Genomic DNA, 21,243 nt, shown 5'->3' with positions numbered 1-21,243 from the left:
TTTGAGATCGGCCTGTAGTTGTTCATTTGTGTCTTGTCAAGATTGTCCTTTTTCAGTATAGGTTTGATTACAGCAGTTTTTAGTGATTCTGGAAACACACCTGATAATAAAGAAAAGTTGACGATCTGTAACAGGTCTGACTCTAAAGTCTTTGAGACCTTTTTGAAAAAACTTGTTGGCAGGACATCTAAACAGCAGGAGGAGGAGTTCAGTTTACCTAAGATGTCCTCCAGGTCTTTGCTGTTAATAGGTTGAAACTGTTTCATGGTGTTTAAACAGTTTTTTGGTGGACACAGTACATATCCTGGATCTGCTGTTGATGTACCAATTGCTTGTCTAATTTTTTGGATTTTTTCAGTGAAGAATTTGGCAAAGTCATTGCAGGCCATGGTCGAATGAAGTTCAGCTGCCACTGACACAGGAGGGTTTGTTAGCCTGTCAACTGTAGAAAATAAGACCCGAGCATTATGGCTGTTTTTAGTGATGATGTCAGAGAAGTAGGACCTCCTTGCATTCCTCAGTTGTAAATTATAATTGTGAAGTTTCTCTTTATAAATGTCATAATGAACCTGGAGGTTTGTTTTTCTCCATCTGCGCTCAGCTTTCCTACACTCTCTTTTTTCTTTTTTCACCAGTGTGGAGTTTCTCCATGGAGACTTTTTCCTTCCAGAGATAACCTTCACCTTAATGGGAGCAATAGTGTCCATTACATTTAACATGTTAGCATTGAAGCTATTGACGAGCTCATTGACTGACCCTGACCCTCTGGGCAGGTCAGGTGTTAATGGGAAGACCTGGTTAAAAATTGCACTACTGTGTTCAGTTATACACCGTTTTGTGATCACTGCTGTTGATATATTTGTGTGGGCTGAGATTTTACTTTCAAAGAAAACACAGTAATGATCAGACAGGCCCACATCAGACACAGTAACCTTTGAAATGCTCAGGCCTTTGGAGATCAGTAGGTCAAGAGTGTGTCCTCTATTATGTGTGGCCTCTGTTACATGCTGAGTCAGCCCAAAGTTGCCCAGAGTGTTACTCAGGTCTTTAGTCCCTTTGTCCTGAGGGTTGTCCACATGAATGTTAAAATCCCCAGCAATAATTACACAGTCAAAATCAACACAGATCACAGACAGCAGTTCACTGAGGTCATTAAAAAAGTCTGTGCAGTATTTGGGAGGCCTGTAAACATTAAGAAACACAACTTTGGATGGGGCCTTCAGCTGTAAAGCCACATATTCAAAAGACTGAAAACTTCCAGGAGATAGCTGCTTACATTGAAATGATTCATTAAATAAGACAGCAACCCCTCCTCCTCTCCTGCTCGGCCTGACCTCACTGATAAAACTGTAGTTAGGAGGGGTCGTCTCGATGAGAACAGCTCCACTGTTACTTTGGTCCAACCAAGTTTCAGTTAAAAACATAAAATCAAGGCTGTGCTCAGTGATTAAATCATTAATTAAAAATGTTTTCCCAGCTAGAGATCTAATGTTTAATAAAGCCAACTTAAGTGTTTTAGAGGTATTACTTGTCCCCTCGTGTTTGGGAGCAGTCTGTGGCACACAAGGTATGTTTACTATGTTTAAAGATCTTTTAGAGTGCAGCTCTCTGTGTTTTGACCAGGCCACATGTCTCCTGTCACCTAAAAGTACAGAAATTTTAAAACCTTCTAGTAAACAGGGTCCCAGCTTCTCCTGGGAAAAGTCATCACTGCCATAATCCTCACAGCCCGGACCCTTCACACATCACGCATCAGACTGCGGAGACAGGGCATGAAGAGGAACTAAGGGGGGCGAGGCTGGGCAATGTGACTTCGATTGCTCTGTTGAGGGTGGGGCTCGATGGCGAACCTTTGGCCGCTCTGGTGGGGGGTTTATGGGGGACAAAAAGGGATTGGGACGGGGGGTAGATCTGAGCCCAGCATTGACCCGCTCCATCATCTCCTCAGTGAATTTCAGGTGTGGGGAGGAGGGAGAAAGGGAGGGGGAGGAGGGTGATGGCCTGTCAGGGGTTTGGGGGACTGGGGAAGGTCGTGGTCCCTTGTCCTGGTCGTTGGTGTTGTTGAGAGAGTTGGAGGCAAATAGGGACCCCTCTTCTTGCCTTAGATGTCTCTCCTTTCTGAGGCTCTTCCTCAGATGCCATGGATGTCTCTCCTTTCTGAGGCTCTTCCCGGGTGGGGGCAAATGGAGCTCCTCCTCAAGGTTTCTGCTGGGCTTTGTCTGTTCTTGGAGTACTGTTTGTTCCTCTTTATGAGATAACTCCTCGTTTATCTCAGCCTTGGCACCAAGCACGGATGGATGACGTATGGAATAAAACAAGTTGGAGGTGAACAGTTTCACCCCTGACTTGTTAAAATTAAATCCATTTGCTTTGAACAGATGCCTGCGTTCCCAAAAAATATTAAATCAAAGCAGAACCATAAAGGTTGCTGGATTGCATGATGGCCTTACCCCTGAGCAGTCATCCTGTTAAAGGAGGAACCAGTTAGAAGCTGTTTTCAAAGTAGCTGAGCAGATTTCATCTCAAGTAAGCGATTAACTGTTTGTTCATCTGTTCTGCCACTTAAAGAGCATTTAAGGACGTCTTTCGAGTGTCCAGCTGAATTAATTCTACTGGCTCTCATGGTCATTTGTTATTATAGACATATTTTTCATGTTCATCCAGCTATTTAGTAAATTCTATCTATTTAGTAATATCCGTCAGCTATAAAATGTAATATAAATATAAAAAATATCTAAATATCTCCTGCACTTTATATTTTAATGATGTAAGTCTGTTATCGTGTCACATTAGCATTCCTCACATATCAATGAGATGCTGTACAGTACAATCCTACTAACGCAGCAGAGGGATAACGACGGCTATTCAACATCGTTACACGACACATTCGAGCTGCATGACACAGACGAAGTGACTAAATCATCTTTTTTATGGTTTATTGTCTTCAAACCAGCAGACAAAGCCGATTGCAGAAGATTTCGGAGAAGAACTTCAGGCCGTGTACTGAAAAGGTATTTTTTTCTTGTTATCAAAAGACATTTGGAGTGGCAGCTTCTGCAACTGGTTGCACTAAAGTAAAGCTTACAGTCTAAGAAACCACAGTGTTGATATTCAGCACAAAGAGAAAAGCTCACTTGTTTGAATTTATTTACAATCATAGTTTTATAAATTCTGAATGTAAACATCTTTTACAGCTTTGATATTGTTTGACACTAGATATCAGGTTTAATTTAAAGGTTTCTGTGTCCCAATGAGCCATTTACACTGACCAGTGTTTCACTTTAACTGTAACACATTCATTATTTAGTTCCAACATTTCTAAGAGAAATAACTGAATGTAAAAAATGGCAGCCCTCAGGCCAGGTTTAATTGATAGAGATATATGCATGCATTGTGAAATTTATGTATCACATATAATTGTTATTCACCTAATCATGGCATACCCACCCCTTCCTCCCTAGTTAACTGCAACCCAAAATAACTAGTGGGGCTATTTACACACTCACAACCAGTGTGGGGTAAAAAGAGCCACCAAAAAGCTGTCAGCCACAGATGTGCTAGAAGAGTTAGAAACTCTACTTATGGAGAAACTTTCTAAGTCTAACAGGGGACAGGTACTCCTGCCCAAATAACATGATATAACCCCACATACAGCCCAGCCATAAAATGAACCAAGTCATTTAATTAAAGACAGCATGGGACCAAATGCATGTAACCAGCCTGCACCAACCTGGCATTTCTTCCTCCTGAATTAAATGAATGAATGGATGAAAGTTAAATGACTACAAACCTAAAGCCACTAGTTCCCACACTGGAGCTCCCTGACACTGTGTGTTAACCGTATTTAGCTTGTATCAACAGTTGTAACAGGCTAAGCCACTTGAGACACTGCATTGAATTTGTTCCTGTCTTAATGATTTCAGCTGACTGGTTTCAGCTCAGATGTTCTGCTTTTTCCTTTCAGTAGATCAAATCAGCTCGTGCTGCTTCTGCTTCCAATTTAATGGCAAGAAGAAGAAGAAGAATGCTTCAGCGAAGTGGCGTTCATGGTCTCAGTGAACAGTCATGGTCACACACTGCATGTGGTTTTAAAAGCAACATGTCTGTTCAGTACAATGATCGAGATGTGTAATATTAGTGCAGCTACGGTTTGTTCTTGAACATCAGTTCTGTTTTCTACTTTGATCACTTAGACCATAGGTGTCAAACTCTGGCCCGCGGGCCAAATTTGGCCCGCAGCCTAATTACATTTGGCCCGCAAAGCCATACCAAATTACTATTAGAGCTGGCCTACTGGTATTATACAGCTAATATATATATTGTTTAGTATTAAGCTTTGCTTGTTCCATATTCAGTTTTTCAGCAAAACGTGTTTGAGTCCATAAGAAAAGATTCATTCTTATATCTGGAGGAATAAATATATTTCAATAAATATTACCGGTAATGTTAGCCCGCGACTTTGTTACAGTTTTTGGCCCACTGTGTATTTGAGTTTGACACCCCTGACTTAGACCAAAAAAGTGTTGTTTTCAGATTCTTTCTTTTAAATCTATAAAGCACCTGCTCATTTTTTATTACAATTAGTTTCACATAAATGTTAGTTTTTCCTTTATGATCTTTTAATGCTTACACTACACTGTACACATTAGAGACATTTCTGTTACCTGTTTCTGTTGACTCAGAGTTGTGAAATGTTCTTTTATTTAATGCACAATATGAAGTTCATAATTTTCTTACAAATAAAACTCTAATGACAAACATGAACAGCTGTGCTTATCTCTGAGACATGAGTTTTTGAATGTGTTTAGACAGTGTGCATTTGTATGCTGAAACTATAATGGTGAACCTGAGGTGATGGTCAACAAAAGGCAAATATATATCAATATAAAACAATATTGAAGTAATGTCTTTACCCCCTGCAGAGTGTGGACGCTGTGCACTCAATCACCTTATTCACTGTAGAAAACGTGACTGACTGTCTCCATGGTTACATCGTATATTATTAGCTATGTAAACAGCTTCCATAGATACCGCCATAGCTCTCTGCAGCTGTAACACTTTCACACTTTGCAAATCATTTCACGATTTTGATAGTTATGAAGACAGAATATGTTTTTAAGGTCATGCTAGGCGGTTGCTATGGTGGTTGCTGTGGACTTGGCTGGACCGCGTCCGATTCCTGTTATTAGCTGTCCGCCGTAGCGTTCCATTTACAAGTAGTGACAGTCTGCCGCAACTCGAACTCAAACCCCGCTTTGTTCTTTAATTATAGGCCGTTCATGACACGCACACGCACACACACACATAAAGCACTTTGCCTCACCATGAGAATGGAACTTTACCTAAGCTAACCTTTAAAATATCTGATATAGGATAGAAAAATGAAGCAACCAGAGATTTAATGATGAAGACTCTAAAACCCACTGTCTTGACAAAATAAAGCGTTTTTGTACAACTTCATATAAATAGCTGTAACTTTTGATAGAAGATTCAGATATACATATTCATGACTTTATCTTATAGAACTCAATGTCCCCGTGCTGGGCAAACAGAACAGGTTTTGCAGCCGTTTGAGCTAAAATTTTAAAATTATTCACATAATGAAAACCTATACTTTGTCTCAGGCGAGTTTCCCATTCAAATGCATGTAACAGTGAGAAACACACTGTCTTGGCGAAATAAAGCGTTTTTGTACAACTTCATATAAATCGCTGTAACTTTTGATAGAAGACTCAGACAAACATGTTTATGGCTTTATCTTATAGAACTCAATATCCCCGTGCTGGGCAAACAGAACAGGTTTTGCAGCCGTTTGAGCTAAGATTTTAAAATTATTCACATAATGAAAACCTATACTTTGTCTCAGGCGAGTTTCCCATTCAAATGCATGTAACAGTGAGAAACACACTGTCTTGGCGAAATAAAGCGTTTTTGTACAACTTCATATAAATCGCTGTAACTTTTGATAGAAGACTCAGACAAACATGTTTATGGCTTTATCTTATAGAATTCAATATCCCCGTGCTGGGCAAACAGGTTTTGCAGCCGTTTGAGCTAAGATTTTAAAATTATTCACATAATGAAAACCTATACTTTGTTTCAGGCGAGTTTCCCATTCAAATGCATGTAACAGTGAGAAAAGCACTAACTGGTGAAATAAAGCGTTTTAATGGTCTTCATAAAAACAGCTGTAACTTTTGATAGAAGACTCAGGAATATATATTTATGGCTTTATCTTATAGAATTCAATATCCCCGTGCTGGGCAAACAGGTTTTGCAGCTGTTTGAGCTAAGATTTTAAAATTATTCACATAATGAAAACCTATACTTTGTTTCAGGCGAGTTCCCCATTCAAATGCATGCAACAGTGAGAAACGCATTGTCTTGGCGAAATAAAGCGTTTTTGAACAACTTCATATAAATCGCTGTAACTTTTGATAGAAGACTCAGACAAAGATGTTTATGGCTTTATCTTATAGAACTCAATATCCCCGTGCTGGGCAAACAGGTTTTGCAGCCGTTTGAGCTAAGATTTTAAAATTATTCACATAATGAAAACCTATACTTTGTTTCAGGCGAGTTTCCCATTCAAATGCATGTAATAGCGAGAAACGCACTAACTGGTGAAATAAAGCGTTTTAATGGTCTTCATAAAAACAGCTGTAACTTTTGATAGAAGACTCAGAAATATATATTTATGGCTTTATCTTATAGAATTCAATATCCCCGTGCTGGGCAAACAGGTTTTGCAGCTGTTTGAGCTAAGATTTTAAAATTATTCACATAATGAAAACCTATACTTTGTTTCAGGCGAGTTCCCCATTCAAATGCATGTAACAGTGAGAAACGCACTGTCTTGGCGAAATAAAGCGTTTTTGAACAACTTCATATAAATCGCTGTAACTTTTGATAGAAGACTCAGACAAAGATGTTTATGGCTTTATCTTATAGAACTCAATATCCCCGTGCTGGGCAAACAGGTTTTGCAGCCGTTTGAGCTAAGATTTTAAAATTATTCACATAATGAAAACCTATACTTTGTTTCAGGCGAGTTTCCCATTCAAATGCATGTAACAGTGAGAAACGCACTGTCTTGGCGAAATAAAGCGTTTTTGAACAACTTCATATAAATCGCTGTAACTTTTGATAGAAGACTCGGATACACATGTTTATGGCTTTATCTTATAGAACTCAAGGTCCCCGTGCTGGGCAAACAGGTTTTGCAGCCGTCTGAGCTAAGATTTTAAAATTATTCACATAATGAAAACCTATACTTTGTTTTAGGCGAGTTTCCCATTCAAATGCATGTAACAGTGAGAAACACACTGTCTTGGCGAAATAAAGCGTTTTTGTACAACTTCATATAAATCGCTGTAACTTTTGATAGAAGACTCAGACAAACATGTTTATGGCTTTATCTTATAGAACTCAATATCCCCGTGCTGGGAAATCAGGTTTTGCAGCTGTTTGAGCTAAGATTTCCAAGTTATACACATAATGAAAACCTATACTTTGTTTCGGGCGAGTTCCCCATTCAAATGCATGCAACAGTGAGAAACGCACTGTCTTGGCGAAAGAAAGCGTTTTTGTACAACTTCATATAAATAGCTGTAACTTTTGATAGAAGACTCGGATACACATGTTTATGGCTTTATCTTATAGAACTCAATATCCCCGTGCTGGGAAAACAGGTTTTGCAGCCGTTTGAGCTAAGATTTTAAAATTATTCACATAATGAAAACCTATACTTTGTTTCGGGCGAGTTCCCCATTCAAATGCATGCAACAGTGAGAAACGCACTGTCTTGGCGAAATAAAGCGTTTTTGAACAACTTCATATAAATCGCTGTAACTTTTGATAGAAGACTCAGACAAACATGTTTATGGCTTTATCTTATAGAACTCAATATCCCATGCTGGGCAAACAGGTTTTGCAGCCGTTTGAGCTAAGATTTTAAAATTATTCACATAATGAAAACCTATACTTTGTTTCAGGCGAGTTCCCCATTCAAATGCATGCAACAGTGAGAAACGCACTGTCTTGGCGAAATAAAGCGTTTTTGTACAACTTCATATAAATAGCTGTAACTTTTGATAGAAGACTCAGACAAACATGTTTATGGCTTTATCTTATAGAACTCAAGGTCCCCGTGCTGGGAAAACAGGATTTGCAGCCGTTTGAGCTAAGATTTTAAAATTATTCACATAATGAAAACCTATACTTTGTTTCAGGCGAGTTTCCCATTCAAATGCATGTAATAGCGAGAAACGCACTAACTGGTGAAATAAAGCGTTTTAATGGTCTTCATAAAAACAGCTGTAACTTTTGATAGAAGACTCAGAAATATATATTTATGGCTTTATCTTATAGAATTCAATATCCCCGTGCTGGGCAAACAGGTTTTGCAGCTGTTTGAGCTAAGATTTTAAAATTATTCACATAATGAAAACCTATACTTTGTTTCAGGCGAGTTTCCCATTCAAATGCATGTAACAGTGAGAAACGCATTGTCTTGGCGAAATAAAGCGTTTTTGAACAACTTCATATAAATCGCTGTAACTTTTGATAGAAGACTCGGATACACATATTTATGGCTTTATCTTATATAACTCAATATCCCCGTGCTGGGAAATCAGGTTTTGCAGCTGTTTGAGCTAAGATTTCCAAGTTATACACATAATGAAAACCTATACTTTGTTTCGGTCGAGTTTCCCATTCAAATGCATGTAACAGTGAGAAACGCATTGTCTTGGCGAAATAAAGCGTTTTTGAACAACTTCATATAAATCGCTGTAACTTTTGATAGAAGACTCAGACAAACATGTTTATGGCTTTATCTTATAGAACTCAATATCCCATGCTGGGCAAACAGGTTTTGCAGCCGTTTGAGCTAAGATTTTAAAATTATTCACATAATGAAAACCTATACTTTGTTTCACGCGAGTTTCCCATTCAAATGCATGCAACAGTGAGAAACGCACTGTCTTGGCGAAAGAAAGCGTTTTTGTACAACTTCATATAAATAGCTGTAACTTTTGATAGAAGACTCAGACAAACATGTTTATGGCTTTATCTTATAGAACTCAAGGTCCCCGTGCTGGGCAAACAGGTTTTGCAGCCGTTTGAGCTAAGATTTTAAAATTATTCACATAATGAAAACCTATACTTTGTTTCAGGCGAGTTTCCCATTCAAATGCATGTAACAGTGAGAAACGCATTGTCTTGGCAAAATAAAGCGTTTTTGAACAACTTCATATAAATCGCTGTAACTTTTGATAGAAGACTCAGACAAACATGTTTATGGCTTTATCTTATAGAACTCAATATCCCCGTGCTGGGCAAACAGGTTTTGCAGCCATTTGAGCTAAGATTTTAAAATTATTCACATAATGAAAACCTATACTTTGTTTCAGGCGAGTTTCCCATTCAAATGCATGTAACAGTGAGAAACGCATTGTCTTGGCGAAATAAAGCGTTTTTGAACAACTTCATATAAATCGCTGTAACTTTTGATAGAAGACTCAGACAAACATGTTTATGGCTTTATCTTATAGAACTCAATATCCCCGTGCTGGGCAAACAGGTTTTGCAGCCGTTTGAGCTAAGATTTTAAAATTATTCACATAATGAAAACCTATACTTTGTTTCGGTCGAGTTTCCCATTCAAATGCATGTAACAGTGAGAAACGCATTGTCTTGGCGAAAGAAAGCGTTTTTGAACAACTTCATATAAATCGCTGTAACTTTTGATAGAAGACTCAGACAAACATGTTTATGGCTTTATCTTATAGAACTCAATATCCCCGTGCTGGGAAAACAGGATTTGCAGCTGTTTGAGCTAAGATTTCCAAGTTATACACATAATGAAAACCTATACTTTGTTTCGGTCGAGTTTCCCATTCAAATGCATGTAACAGTGAGAAACGCATTGTCTTGGCGAAATAAAGCGTTTTTGAACAACTTCATATAAATCGCTGTAACTTTTGATAGAAGACTCAGACAAACATGTTTATGGCTTTATCTTATAGAACTCAATATCCCATGCTGGGCAAACAGGTTTTGCAGCCGTTTGAGCTAAGATTTTAAAATTATTCACATAATGAAAACCTATACTTTGTTTCACGCGAGTTTCCCATTCAAATGCATGCAACAGTGAGAAACGCACTGTCTTGGCGAAAGAAAGCGTTTTTGTACAACTTCATATAAATAGCTGTAACTTTTGATAGAAGACTCAGACAAACATGTTTATGGCTTTATCTTATAGAACTCAAGGTCCCCGTGCTGGGAAAACAGGATTTGCAGCTGTTTGAGCTAAGATTTCCAAGTTATACACATAATGAAAACCTATACTTTGTTTCGGTCGAGTTTCCCATTCAAATGCATGTAACAGTGAGAAACGCATTGTCTTGGCGAAATAAAGCGTTTTTGAACAACTTCATATAAATCGCTGTAACTTTTGATAGAAGACTCAGACAAACATGTTTATGGCTTTATCTTATAGAACTCAAGGTCCCCGTGCTGGGCAAACAGGTTTTGCAGCCGTCTGAGCTAAGATTTTAAAATTATTCACATAATGAAAACCTATACTTTGTTTCAGGCGAGTTTCCCATTCAAATGCATGTAACAGTGAGAAACGCATTGTCTTGGCGAAATAAAGCGTTTTTGAACAACTTCATATAAATCGCTGTAACTTTTGATAGAAGACTCAGACAAACATGTTTATGGCTTTATCTTATAGAACTCAATATCCCCGTGCTGGGAAAACAGGTTTTGCAGCCGTTTGAGCTAAGATTTCCAAGTTATACACATAATGAAAACCTATACTTTGTTTCGGTCGAGTTTCCCATTCAAATGCATGTAACAGTGAGAAACGCATTGTCTTGGCGAAATAAAGCGTTTTTGAACAACTTCATATAAATCGCTGTAACTTTTGATAGAAGACTCAGACAAACATGTTTATGGCTTTATCTTATAGAACTCAATATCCCATGCTGGGCAAACAGGTTTTGCAGCCGTTTGAGCTAAGATTTTAAAATTATTCACATAATGAAAACCTATACTTTGTTTCACGCGAGTTTCCCATTCAAATGCATGCAACAGTGAGAAACGCACTGTCTTGGCGAAAGAAAGCGTTTTTGTACAACTTCATATAAATAGCTGTAACTTTTGATAGAAGACTCAGACAAACATGTTTATGGCTTTATCTTATAGAACTCAAGGTCCCCGTGCTGGGAAAACAGGATTTGCAGCTGTTTGAGCTAAGATTTCCAAGTTATACACATAATGAAAACCTATACTTTGTTTCGGTCGAGTTTCCCATTCAAATGCATGTAACAGTGAGAAACGCATTGTCTTGGCGAAATAAAGCGTTTTTGAACAACTTCATATAAATCGCTGTAACTTTTGATAGAAGACTCAGACAAACATGTTTATGGCTTTATCTTATAGAACTCAAGGTCCCCGTGCTGGGCAAACAGGTTTTGCAGCCGTCTGAGCTAAGATTTTAAAATTATTCACATAATGAAAACCTATACTTTGTTTCAGGCGAGTTTCCCATTCAAATGCATGTAACAGTGAGAAACACACTGTCTTGGCGAAATAAAGCGTTTTTGTACAACTTCATATAAATCGCTGTAACTTTTGATAGAAGACTCAGACAAACATGTTTATGGCTTTATCTTATAGAACTCAATATCCCCGTGCTGGGCAAACAGGTTTTGCAGCCGTTTGAGCTAAGATTTTAAAATTATTCACATAATGAAAACCTATACTTTGTTTCGGTCGAGTTTCCCATTCAAATGCATGTAACAGTGAGAAACGCATTGTCTTGGCGAAATAAAGCGTTTTTGAACAACTTCATATAAATCGCTGTAACTTTTGATAGAAGACTCAGACAAACATGTTTATGGCTTTATCTTATAGAACTCAATATCCCCGTGCTGGGAAAACAGGTTTTGCAGCCGTTTGAGCTAAGATTTCCAAGTTATACACATAATGAAAACCTATACTTTGTTTCGGTCGAGTTTCCCATTCAAATGCATGTAACAGTGAGAAACGCATTGTCTTGGCGAAATAAAGCGTTTTTGAACAACTTCATATAAATCGCTGTAACTTTTGATAGAAGACTCAGACAAACATGTTTATGGCTTTATCTTATAGAACTCAATATCCCATGCTGGGCAAACAGGTTTTGCAGCCGTTTGAGCTAAGATTTTAAAATTATTCACATAATGAAAACCTATACTTTGTTTCACGCGAGTTTCCCATTCAAATGCATGCAACAGTGAGAAACGCACTGTCTTGGCGAAAGAAAGCGTTTTTGTACAACTTCATATAAATAGCTGTAACTTTTGATAGAAGACTCAGACAAACATGTTTATGGCTTTATCTTATAGAACTCAAGGTCCCCGTGCTGGGAAAACAGGATTTGCAGCTGTTTGAGCTAAGATTTCCAAGTTATACACATAATGAAAACCTATACTTTGTTTCGGTCGAGTTTCCCATTCAAATGCATGTAACAGTGAGAAACGCATTGTCTTGGCGAAATAAAGCGTTTTTGAACAACTTCATATAAATCGCTGTAACTTTTGATAGAAGACTCAGACAAACATGTTTATGGCTTTATCTTATAGAACTCAAGGTCCCCGTGCTGGGCAAACAGGTTTTGCAGCCGTCTGAGCTAAGATTTTAAAATTATTCACATAATGAAAACCTATACTTTGTTTCAGGCGAGTTTCCCATTCAAATGCATGTAACAGTGAGAAACACACTGTCTTGGCGAAATAAAGCGTTTTTGTACAACTTCATATAAATCGCTGTAACTTTTGATAGAAGACTCAGACAAACATGTTTATGGCTTTATCTTATAGAACTCAATATCCCCGTGCTGGGCAAACCGGTTTTGCAGCCGTTTGAGCAAAGATTTTAAAATTATTCACATAATGAAAACCTATACTTTGTTTCAGGCGAGTTTCCCATTCAAATGCATGTAACAGTGAGAAACGCACTGTCTTGGCGAAATAAAGCGTTTTTGTACAACTTCATATAAATCGCTGTAACTTTTGATAGAAGACTCGGATACACATGTTTATGCCTTTATCTTATAGAACTCAATATCCCCGTGCTGGGCAAACAGGTTTTGCAGCCGTTTGAGCTAAGATTTTAAAATTATTCACATAATGAAAACCTATACTTTGTTTCAGGCGAGTTTCCCATTCAAATGCATGTAACAGTGAGAAACGCATTGTCTTGGCGAAATAAAGCGTTTTTGAACAACTTCATATAAATCGCTGTAACTTTTGATAGAAGACTCAGACAAACATGTTTATGGCTTTATCTTATAGAACTCAATATCCCCGTGCTGGGCAAACAGGTTTTGCAGCCGTTTGAGCTAAGATTTTAAAATTATTCACATAATGAAAACCTATACTTTGTTTCAGGCGAGTTTCCCATTCAAATGCATGTAACAGTGAGAAACGCACTGTCTTGGCGAAATAAAGCGTTTTTGTACAACTTCATATAAATCGCTGTAACTTTTGATAGAAGACTCGGATACACATGTTTATGCCTTTATCTTATAGAACTCAATATCCCCGTGCTGGGAAAACAGGTTTTGCAGCCGTTTGAGCTAAGATTTCCAAGTTATACACATAATGAAAACCTATACTTTGTTTCGGTCGAGTTTCCCATTCAAATGCATGTAACAGTGAGAAACGCATTGTCTTGGCGAAATAAAGCGTTTTTGAACAACTTCATATAAATCGCTGTAACTTTTGATAGAAGACTCAGACAAACATGTTTATGGCTTTATCTTATAGAACTCAATATCCCATGCTGGGCAAACAGGTTTTGCAGCCGTTTGAGCTAAGATTTTAAAATTATTCACATAATGAAAACCTATACTTTGTTTCACGCGAGTTTCCCATTCAAATGCATGCAACAGTGAGAAACGCACTGTCTTGGCGAAAGAAAGCGTTTTTGTACAACTTCATATAAATAGCTGTAACTTTTGATAGAAGACTCAGACAAACATGTTTATGGCTTTATCTTATAGAACTCAAGGTCCCCGTGCTGGGAAAACAGGATTTGCAGCTGTTTGAGCTAAGATTTCCAAGTTATACACATAATGAAAACCTATACTTTGTTTCGGTCGAGTTTCCCATTCAAATGCATGTAACAGTGAGAAACGCATTGTCTTGGCGAAATAAAGCGTTTTTGAACAACTTCATATAAATCGCTGTAACTTTTGATAGAAGACTCAGACAAACATGTTTATGGCTTTATCTTATAGAACTCAAGGTCCCCGTGCTGGGCAAACAGGTTTTGCAGCCGTCTGAGCTAAGATTTTAAAATTATTCACATAATGAAAACCTATACTTTGTTTCAGGCGAGTTTCCCATTCAAATGCATGTAACAGTGAGAAACACACTGTCTTGGCGAAATAAAGCGTTTTTGAACAACTTCATATAAATCGCTGTAACTTTTGATAGAAGACTCAGACAAACATGTTTATGGCTTTATCTTATAGAACTCAATATCCCCGTGCTGGGCAAACAGGTTTTGCAGCCGTTTGAGCAAAGATTTTAAAATTATTCACATAATGAAAACCTATACTTTGTTTCAGGCGAGTTTCCCATTCAAATGCATGTAACAGTGAGAAACGCACTGTCTTGGCGAAATAAAGCGTTTTTGTACAACTTCATATAAATCGCTGTAACTTTTGATAGAAGACTCGGATACACATGTTTATGCCTTTATCTTATAGAACTCAATATCCCCGTGCTGGGCAAACAGGTTTTGCAGCCGTTTGAGCTAAGATTTTAAAATTATTCACATAATGAAAACCTATACTTTGTTTCAGGCGAGTTTCCCATTCAAATGCATGTAACAGTGAGAAACGCATTGTCTTGGCGAAATAAAGCGTTTTTGAACAACTTCATATAAATCGCTGTAACTTTTGATAGAAGACTCAGACAAACATGTTTATGGCTTTATCTTATAGAACTCAATATCCCCGTGCTGGGCAAACAGGTTTTGCAGCCGTTTGAGCTAAGATTTTAAAATTATTCACATAATGAAAACCTATACTTTGTTTCAGGCGAGTTTCCCATTCAAATGCATGTAACAGTGAGAAACGCACTGTCTTGGCGAAATAAAGCGTTTTTGTACAACTTCATATAAATCGCTGTAACTTTTGATAGAAGACTCGGATACACATGTTTATGCCTTTATCTTATAGAACTCAATATCCCCGTGCTGGGCAAACAGGTTTTGCAGCCGTTTGAGCTAAGATTTTAAAATTATTCACATAATGAAAACCTATACTTTGTTTCGGTCGAGTTTCCCATTCAAATGCATGTAACAGTGAGAAACGCATTGTCTTGGCGAAATAAAGCGTTTTTGAACAACTTCATATAAATCGCTGTAACTTTTGATAGAAGACTCAGACAAACATGTTTATGGCTTTATCTTATAGAACTCAAGGTCCCCGTGCTGGGCAAACAGGTTTTGCAGCCGTCTGAGCTAAGATTTTAAAATTATTCACATAATGAAAACCTATACTTTGTTTCAGGCGAGTTTCCCATTCAAATGCATGTAACAGTGAGAAACACACTGTCTTGGCGAAATAAAGCGTTTTTGTACAACTTCATATAAATCGCTGTAACTTTTGATAGAAGACTCAGACAAACATGTTTATGGCTTTATCTTATAGAACTCAATATCCCCGTGCTGGGCAAACAGGTTTTGCAGCCGTTTGAGCTAAGATTTTAAAATTATTCACATAATGAAAACCTATACTTTGTTTCGGGCGAGTTCCCCATTCAAATGCATGCAACAGTGAGAAACGCACTGTCTTGGCGAAAGAAAGCGTTTTTGTACAACTTCATATAAATAGCTGTAACTTTTGATAGAAGACTCAGACAAACATGTTTGTGGCTTTATCTTATAGAACTCAATATCCCCGTGCTGGGCAAACAGGTTTTGCAGCCGTTTGAGCTAAGATTTTAAAATTATTCACATAATGAAAACCTATACTTTGTCTCAGGCGAGTTTCCCATTCAAATGCATGTAACAGTGAGAAACACACTGTCTTGGCGAAATAAAGCGTTTTTGTACAACTTCATATAAATCGCTGTAACTTTTGATAGAAGACTCAGACAAACATGTTTATGGCTTTATCTTATAGAACTCAATATCCCCGTGCTGGGCAAACAGGTTTTGCAGCCGTTTGAGCAAAGATTTTAAAATTATTCACATAATGAAAACCTATACTTTGTTTCAGGCGAGTTTCCCATTCAAATGCATGTAACAGTGAGAAACGCACTGTCTTGGCGAAATAAAGCGTTTTTGTACAACTTCATATAAATCGCTGTAACTTTTGATAGAAGACTCGGATACACATGTTTATGCCTTTATCTTATAGAACTCAATATCCCCGTGCTGGGCAAACAGGTTTTGCAGCCGTTTGAGCTAAGATTTTAAAATTATTCACATAATGAAAACCTATACTTTGTTTCGGGCGAGTTCCCCATTCAAATGCATGCAACAGTGAGAAACGCACTGTCTTGGCGAAAGAAAGCGTTTTTGTACAACTTCATATAAATAGCTGTAACTTTTGATAGAAGACTCAGACAAACATGTTTGTGGCTTTATCTTATAGAACTCAATATCCCCGTGCTGGGCAAACAGGTTTTGCAGCCGTTTGAGCTAAGATTTCCAAGTTATACACATAATGAAAACCTATACTTTGTTTCAGGCGAGTTTCCCATTCAAATGCATGTAACAGTGAGAAACACACTGTCTTGGCGAAATAAAGCGTTTTTGTACAACTTCATATAAATCGCTGTAACTTTTGATAGAAGACTCAGACAAACATGTTTATGGCTTTATCTTATAGAACTCAATATCCCCGTGCTGGGCAAACAGGTTTTGCAGCCGTTTGAGCTAAGATTTTAAAATTATTCACATAATGAAAACCTATACTTTGTTTCGGGCGAGTTCCCCATTCAAATGCATGCAACAGTGAGAAACGCACTGTCTTGGCGAAAGAAAGCGTTTTTGTACAACTTCATATAAATAGCTGTAACTTTTGATAGAAGACTCAGACAAACATGTTTGTGGCTTTATCTTATAGAACTCAATATCCCCGTGCTGGGCAAACAGGTTTTGCAGCCGTTTGAGCTAAGATTTCCAAGTTATACACATAATGAAAACCTATACTTTGTTTCGGTCGAGTTTCCCATTCAAATGCATGTAACAGTGAGAAACGCATTGTCTTGGCGAAATAAAGCGTTTTTGTACAACTTCATATAAATCGCTGTAACTTTTGATAGAAGACTCAGACAAACATGTTTATGGCTTTATCTTATAGAACTCAAGGTCCCCGTGCTGGGAAAACAGGTTTTGCAGCCGTTTGAGCTAAGATTTTAAAATTATTCACATAATGAAAACCTATACTTTGTTTCGGTCGAGTTTCCCATTCAAATGCATGTAACAGTGAGAAACGCATTGTCTTGGCGAAATAAAGCGTTTTTGAACAACTTCATATAAATCGCTGTAACTTTTGATAGAAGACTCAGACAAACATGTTTATGGCTTTATCTTATAGAACTCAATATCCCCGTGCTGGGCAAACAGGTTTTGCAGCCGTTTGAGCAAAGATTTTAAAATTATTCACATAATGAAAACCTATACTTTGTTTCAGGCGAGTTTCCCATTCAAATGCATGTAACAGTGAGAAACGCACTGTCTTGGCGAAATAAAGCGTTTTTGTACAACTTCATATAAATCGCTGTAACTTTTGATAGAAGACTCGGATACACATGTTTATGCCTTTATCTTATAGAACTCAATATCCCCGTGCTGGGCAAACAGGTTTTGCAGCCGTTTGAGCTAAGATTTTAAAATTATTCACATAATGAAAACCTATACTTTGTTTCGGGCGAGTTCCCCATTCAAATGCATGCAACAGTGAGAAACGCACTGTCTTGGCGAAAGAAAGCGTTTTTGTACAACTTCATATAAATCGCTGTAACTTTTGATAGAAGACTCAGACAAACATGTTTATGGCTTTATCTTATAGAACTCAATATCCCATGCTGGGCAAACAGGTTTTGCAGCCGTTTGAGCTAAGATTTTAAAATTATTCACATAATGAAAACCTATACTTTGTTTCACGCGAGTTTCCCATTCAAATGCATGCAACAGTGAGAAACGCACTGTCTTGGCGAAAGAAAGCGTTTTTGTACAACTTCATATAAATAGCTGTAACTTTTGATAGAAGACTCAGACAAACATGTTTATGGCTTTATCTTATAGAACTCAAGGTCCCCGTGCTGGGAAAACAGGATTTGCAGCTGTTTGAGCTAAGATTTCCAAGTTATACACATAATGAAAACCTATACTTTGTTTCGGTCGAGTTTCCCATTCAAATGCATGTAACAGTGAGAAACGCATTGTCTTGGCGAAATAAAGCGTTTTTGAACAACTTCATATAAATCGCTGTAACTTTTGATAGAAGACTCAGACAAACATGTTTATGGCTTTATCTTATAGAACTCAAGGTCCCCGTGCTGGGCAAACAGGTTTTGCAGCCGTCTGAGCTAAGATTTTAAAATTATTCACATAATGAAAACCTATACTTTGTTTCAGGCGAGTTTCCCATTCAAATGCATGTAACAGTGAGAAACACACTGTCTTGGCGAAATAAAGCGTTTTTGAACAACTTCATATAAATCGCTGTAACTTTTGATAGAAGACTCAGACAAACATGTTTATGGCTTTATCTTATAGAACTCAATATCCCCGTGCTGGGCAAACAGGTTTTGCAGCCGTTTGAGCAAAGATTTTAAAATTATTCACATAATGAAAACCTATACTTTGTTTCAGGCGAGTTTCCCATTCAAATGCATGTAACAGTGAGAAACGCACTGTCTTGGCGAAATAAAGCGTTTTTGTACAACTTCATATAAATCGCTGTAACTTTTGATAGAAGACTCGGATACACATGTTTATGCCTTTATCTTATAGAACTCAATATCCCCGTGCTGGGCAAACAGGTTTTGCAGCCGTTTGAGCTAAGATTTTAAAATTATTCACATAATGAAAACCTATACTTTGTTTCAGGCGAGTTTCCCATTCAAATGCATGTAACAGTGAGAAACGCATTGTCTTGGCGAAATAAAGCGTTTTTGAACAACTTCATATAAATCGCTGTAACTTTTGATAGAAGACTCAGACAAACATGTTTATGGCTTTATCTTATAGAACTCAATATCCCCGTGCTGGGCAAACAGGTTTTGCAGCCGTTTGAGCTAAGATTTTAAAATTATTCACATAATGAAAACCTATACTTTGTTTCAGGCGAGTTTCCCATTCAAATGCATGTAACAGTGAGAAACGCACTGTCTTGGCGAAATAAAGCGTTTTTGTACAACTTCATATAAATCGCTGTAACTTTTGATAGAAGACTCGGATACACATGTTTATGCCTTTATCTTATAGAACTCAATATCCCCGTGCTGGGCAAACAGGTTTTGCAGCCGTTTGAGCTAAGATTTTAAAATTATTCACATAATGAAAACCTATACTTTGTTTCGGTCGAGTTTCCCATTCAAATGCATGTAACAGTGAGAAACGCATTGTCTTGGCGAAATAAAGCGTTTTTGAACAACTTCATATAAATCGCTGTAACTTTTGATAGAAGACTCAGACAAACATGTTTATGGCTTTATCTTATAGAACTCAAGGTCCCCGTGCTGGGCAAACAGGTTTTGCAGCCGTCTGAGCTAAGATTTTAAAATTATTCACATAATGAAAACCTATACTTTGTTTCAGGCGAGTTTCCCATTCAAATGCATGTAACAGTGAGAAACACACTGTCTTGGCGAAATAAAGCGTTTTTGTACAACTTCATATAAATCGCTGTAACTTTTGATAGAAGACTCAGACAAACATGTTTATGGCTTTATCTTATAGAACTCAATATCCCCGTGCTGGGCAAACAGGTTTTGCAGCCGTTTGAGCTAAGATTTTAAAATTATTCACATAATGAAAACCTATACTTTGTTTCGGGCGAGTTCCCCATTCAAATGCATGCAACAGTGAGAAACGCACTGTCTTGGCGAAAGAAAGCGTTTTTGTACAACTTCATATAAATAGCTGTAACTTTTGATAGAAGACTCAGACAAACATGTTTGTGGCTTTATCTTATAGAACTCAATATCCCCGTGCTGGGCAAACAGGTTTTGCAGCCGTTTGAGCTAAGATTTTAAAATTATTCACATAATGAAAACCTATACTTTGTCTCAGGCGAGTTTCCCATTCAAATGCATGTAACAGTGAGAAACACACTGTCTTGGCGAAATAAAGCGTTTTTGTACAACTTCATATAAATCGCTGTAACTTTTGATAGAAGACTCAGACAAACATGTTTATGGCTTTATCTTATAGAACTCAATATCCCCGTGCTGGGCAAACAGGTTTTGCAGCCGTTTGAGCAAAGATTTTAAAATTATTCACATAATGAAAACCTATACTTTGTTTCAGGCGAGTTTCCCATTCAAATGCATGTAACAGTGAGAAACGCACTGTCTTGGCGAAATAAAGCGTTTTTGTACAACTTCATATAAATCGCTGTAACTTTTGATAGAAGACTCGGATACACATGTTTATGCCTTTATCTTATAGAACTCAATATCCCCGTGCTGGGCAAACAGGTTTTGCAGCCGTTTGAGCTAAGATTTTAAAATTATTCACATAATGAAAACCTATACTTTGTTTCGGGCGAGTTCCCCATTCAAATGCATGCAACAGTGAGAAACGCACTGTCTTGGCGAAAGAAAGCGTTTTTGTACAACTTCATATAAATAGCTGTAACTTTTGATAGAAGACTCAGACAAACATGTTTGTGGCTTTATCTTATAGAACTCAATATCCCCGTGCTGGGCAAACAGGTTTTGCAGCCGTTTGAGCTAAGATTTCCAAGTTATACACATAATGAAAACCTATACTTTGTTTCGGTCGAGTTTCCCATTCAAATGCATGTAACAGTGAGAAACGCATTGTCTTGGCGAAATAAAGCGTTTTTGTACAACTTCATATAAATCGCTGTAACTTTTGATAGAAGACTCAGACAAACATGTTTATGGCTTTATCTTATAGAACTCAAGGTCCCCGTGCTGGGAAAACAGGTTTTGCAGCCGTTTGAGCTAAGATTTTAAAATTATTCACATAATGAAAACC

The 21,243-nt window shown here is 37.6% G+C and overlaps 1 long non-coding RNA gene across 1 annotated transcript; it reads left to right on the top strand.

Annotated features, from left to right (window-relative positions):
- The first annotated feature begins 1,984 nt into the window (after positions 1-1,984).
- Positions 1,985-4,757, top strand: LOC143421389 (uncharacterized). Its single transcript, XR_013101027.1, has 3 exons — positions 1,985-2,526; positions 2,954-3,011; positions 3,965-4,757. It is a non-coding gene; the product is annotated as an uncharacterized LOC143421389 (long non-coding RNA).
- Positions 4,758-21,243: the final 16,486 nt, after the last annotated feature.

Source organism: Maylandia zebra, linkage group LG2, assembly GCF_041146795.1.
Source record: "Maylandia zebra isolate NMK-2024a linkage group LG2, Mzebra_GT3a, whole genome shotgun sequence".
Taxonomy (NCBI): Eukaryota; Metazoa; Chordata; class Actinopteri; order Cichliformes; family Cichlidae; genus Maylandia; species Maylandia zebra.
This window is presented reverse-complemented; position numbering and strand designations above follow the sequence as displayed.